Source organism: Bos indicus x Bos taurus, chromosome 3 (genome assembly GCF_003369695.1).
Source record: "Bos indicus x Bos taurus breed Angus x Brahman F1 hybrid chromosome 3, Bos_hybrid_MaternalHap_v2.0, whole genome shotgun sequence".
Classification (NCBI taxonomy): Eukaryota; Metazoa; Chordata; class Mammalia; order Artiodactyla; family Bovidae; genus Bos; species Bos indicus x Bos taurus.
In genome coordinates this window covers 91,070,512-91,075,146 of record NC_040078.1, presented here as the reverse complement: position 1 = coordinate 91,075,146, position 4,635 = coordinate 91,070,512, and the positions used below count along the sequence as shown (strand labels likewise).

At 44.1% G+C, this 4,635-nt stretch overlaps 1 non-coding gene across 1 annotated transcript; it reads right to left on the bottom strand.

The window, feature by feature from the left end:
- Positions 1-443: 443 nt before the first annotated feature.
- LOC113890591 lies at positions 444-548 on the bottom strand. The gene has a single exon (XR_003510551.1). It is a non-coding gene; the product is annotated as a U6 spliceosomal RNA (small nuclear RNA).
- Positions 549-4,635: the final 4,087 nt, after the last annotated feature.

The window sequence follows — 4,635 nt, the reverse complement described above, 5'->3', positions numbered from 1 at the left end:
TATCTTCAGTGTTTATTAATTTTTATAAAGGGAAAATACATTCTGAAAGAGCATTTTATAAAAGAAAGCAATGAAAATGAAAGGATCTGGAACACAGCATTGGATCTAGTAGATAGTGGGTACTCAGTTAACAGTTGCCTCTTCTACTGTTCATCATCAATTTATTTTATTATTTTTTAAAAATTATTTTATTGAAGTGCAGTTGATTTAGAATGTTGTGTTAGTTTCTGGTGTACAGCAAAGTGACTCAGTTATACCTTCTTTTTCATATTCTTTTCCATTATGGCCTGTTGTAGGATATTGAATATAATTCCCTGTGCTATACAGTAGGATCTTGTGATTGATCCTTTCTACACAAAACAGTTTGCACCTGCTAATCCCAAACTCCCAATCTATTTCTCCCTCACCCCCCACCCCCTTGGCAACCATAAGTTTTTTCTCTAAAAAATATGGAATATTTCACAAATTTGTATACCATCCTTGTGCAATCTTGTGTCAACTTGTCTATATCATTCCAATTTTAGTATGTGTGCTGCCCAAGAGAGCCCCATCATCAATTTAATCATAAATTCTTGGAAGGAGGAACTTGGCACTATTTTAAATGATTATTACTGTCCATTGATTATCAGATGCATTGTGATTTTAGAACATTTATGTGGGAAAAAATGTCCTCTGAGACTTAAGAAAGTACCCCAGGGTGGTGATCTGCTTCCTGGTGTTATGCTCACTAATTCTCCTGGGATGGAGAAGGCTTCCCCAATGGTTGCTCTTAAACAGTTAATGTAACAAAAATCCAACTATTTAGATCAAATCACTGTCTTTGCTCTTGTGTTTAGAGTAAACATCAGTTTATTTATCACCAGTTCTTGAGTCATGATTTATCAGCAGATCTTGTGTGGGTTCCTGGAAGTGGTATGACCCTAGTCCTATTCACATGCTCCGGATCCTTCCTTCTCCTCAAGAGGCAGGATCTGGGCTGACATGGCAGATTGTGATGTTCTCTGGAAAACAAAGTGGTCCAGAGAATGTCCAGTTCTGATGTCACATGATGGGAATCAGACACCAGCAATCTGGCTTGAATTCAGTTGAAATGGTGGAGGGAGGAGGAACTCAAAGCCAGAAGCAGCAGCATCTCATGAGGACCTACTGTGTGCCATGGTGTGAGGTGCTTACACTTGTGATATTATTTAATCTTCACAACAACTCTGTGGGATGATGAGTATCCCACGTCACACAGATAGGAAAGCCAACATTCAGAGAGGTTAAGTCTCTTGTGCACAAGACGACATGGTTAGGGACAAACTCTGGTTATTCTAATGCTAGAGCCAATGCCCTTGACCACTGTACCATGAAAGACATTGAAAATAGCTGGTGATGTGTGCTTGGAGATAAGAAAAATCTCAGAGGGAATGCACTTGTTGTCTTCAAAGCCCTAGGAGGCAAAGCGATGAACTAAAACGATTACAGGGCCAGAGAGGCTGGAAGTATCCCCAGAGGCACACAGCTAATAAATGGTAGAGTCAGGATCGTAACCGGGGGCTGTTGTAAGATTTATTCCTGCTTCTATAAAAAGAAAAAGAACAACTACTTCAGAGAGTTGTTGGAGGAGTAAATGAAGCCACATTTGGAAACCATGTAGTCCTGATACTTAGCAAATGCTCAATAAATGCTTAATTCCCATCTCACCCATTTCCTTTGCTAAAAAGAGCTGATATGTGGAACAATTTTGTTAAGTGGTCCCTACTGTCTAAAAATTAGAGATTTAAGAGAGTCAGGGTGAATTTTCTCTTTAAAAATTTTTTTTTAATTAAAAAAATTAAAAACAAATGTTAATTCATTTTTGTCTGTGCTGGGTCTTCGTTGTTGCATGGGCTTTCTCTATTTGCAGTGAGTGAGGACTACTCTCTAATTGTGGTACACAGGCTTCTCATTGCAGTGGCTTCCCTCATTGCAGAGCACAGACTCTGAGAGCATGGGCTTCAGTAGTTGTGGCTCAGGGACTCAGTGATTGTGGCACACAGACTTAGTCGCTCTGCCCCACGTGGAATCTTCCCAGACTAGGGATCAAACCATGTCCTGTGCATTGGCAGGTGGATTCTTAACCACTGGACCACCAGGGAAGTCCCAGGATGAATTTTTAATTCAATTCCACAGATGTTTTCTAGACCCCTACTGAATGTCAAACCTAGAACTGGTCACTACGCATGCAGAGACAAGATGTGCGCCATGCCTTTAAGGCGTTTCCCTGGTGGTCCAGTGGTTCAGACTTCACTCTTCCACTGTAGGGAGCGTGGGTTCCAGTCCTGGTTGGGGAACTAAGACTCCACATGCCACTTGGTATGGCCAAAAAAAAAAAAAAAATTCAAATCGTCACTTTCCACAGGTTAGGGACTGTTGACTGGCCACTGGGACCAGCTGCTCTGCCTTGTCCCCTACATCCCAGACAGAGAGGTTCTGTTCGCTCAGAACCAGATGCAGAAATGTAAACCAAGAGGCTTAGCATGCTGAAGTGCTTATTGCAGAACTGGGGGTGGGGTGGGGTGTGTGCAAGTCCTCAGCTGACATTTGATGTGGAAGCTGTGGTCAGGGCCATGGGACCACACACATGCTTCCTGGGTTTTCCCTGATATTGGGTGAGTGGGGACAGGGGGAAAGAGCAATGACCTGCAGGACAGGAAAAGAGAGGATTACAGTATGGTTTGACCAGGGTTCCAGATGATATGAGCAGCATGGAACAGGGAATGCCTGTGGGTCATAGTCATTGGCACTGTGGTTGGCTCTGCCTGGCTGAGGAAGTAGGGCTGCTTGTCCTTCCTGAAGGGAGCCTTCAGCCTCAGCCTCGACGCTGGTCTTCTTGTCTATCTCCTTTGAGTCTGTGAGCTCCCTGGGGAGAGACCCTGTGTTTTCTCTCTCTGGTCCCTGCAGTATCTTCCATGGGGTTGTGCAGGCCTGAGACAAGTCTCTGTTTCCCTAAGTGCATCCCTCACTGCTCCCCATCCTGTGCCTCAAATGTCAACTAACCAGACCACTGTGATCCTGGGAAGCAGTCCACCCATGTGTCCTCGTTTGGTGCTGCCTCGTGGAAAGAACGTGGGCTTTGGAGTCAGAGAGACCTGTTCTCACGCCTGTCGAGGCCTCACCTGTACATGTGGGAGGCTCTCTTGCAGGGTTATTGTAAACAGTAGTCACGCTGCATCTAGATCAGTCGAACATAGTCTTCCAAACGTCTTAGTAATTACTGGTTGCTGGTTCAGATGGTAAAGTGTCTGTCTACAATGCAGGAGACCTGGGTTCAATCCCTTGTTTGGGAAGATCCCCTGGAGAAGGAAATGGCAATCCACTCCAGTACTATTGCCTGGAAAATCCCATGGACAGAGGAGCCTGGTAGGCTACAGTTCATGGGGTCGCAGAGTCAGACACAACTGAGTGACTTCACTTTCACTTTCAAAGTAAAACATCAATTTCTGTTTAAAATTAAAGTAAATCCTTCAGTAAAATAAGCATGGCATTCAAATTCAAAAAATGCATGGGAATCATACATGAAAACCAATCTAGAAAAGGTTTTTTACAAGTCTGAACATTCAGCATCCCACGGGTAGTGCATCTGGGCACAATATCTTGTGTCAAGCACAGCCCTAAAGACTCTGTTTCTGGGTCAGGCACTTAAGGACAGGCCACAGGGTACTGACACTGCAGTCTGTCCTCCTTCTGAGTTCCTTTTAAAGGCCTGTGTTGTGTAGGGGCTGTGTCCCAGGCTCCCATGCCCCAGACCTCAAAGATGAAGCTGTGACCCAGCTCAGCTGTTTCATCTCAGTTCCCATGGAAGCAAGTGGTGAAGTGATGAACTGGAAGCAACACCATCTTTATTCCGTTGCCACCCTGCACCACAAAGATTTTGCATGGGGAGGCTATTTTTAGCACTGTTTTCTTTAACGTGTCTACCTGTGTTCTTGGATGGGACCTTAGGGATTCTTGTCTTTCTATTTCATTTTGTCTGCTCCATTCATCCCATTGTTGTTCAGTCACTCGGTCATGTCTGACTCTTTGCGACCCCATGCACTGCAGCACACCAGGCTTCCCTGTCTTTCACTGTCTCCCAGAGCTTGCTCAAACTCATGTCCATTGAGTTGGTAATGCCATCCAACCACCTCATCCTCTGTCATGGCCCCTTCTCCTGCCTTCAATCTTTCCCAGCATTAGGGTCTTTTCTAATGAGTTGGCTCTTCGCATCAGGTGGCCCAAATACTGCAGCTTCAGTTTCAGCATCAGTTCTTCCTATGAATATTCAGGATTGATTTCCTTTAGGATTGACTGGTTTGATCTCTTTGCAGTCCAAAAGACTCTCAAGAGTCTTTTCCAATACCACAGTTCAAAAGCATCAGTTCTTCAGCACTCAGCCTTCTTTACAGTCCAACTCTTACATTCATACCTGACTACTGGAAAAACCATAGCTTTGACTAGATGGACCTTTGTTGGCAAATCAATGTCTCTGTCATAATTTTTCTTCCAAGGAGCAAGCGTCTTTTAATTTCATGGCTGCAGTCCCCATCTGCAGTGATTTTGGAGCCAAAGAAAATAAAATCTGTCATGGTTTCCATTGTTTCCTCATCTGTTTGCATGAAGTGTTGGGACCAG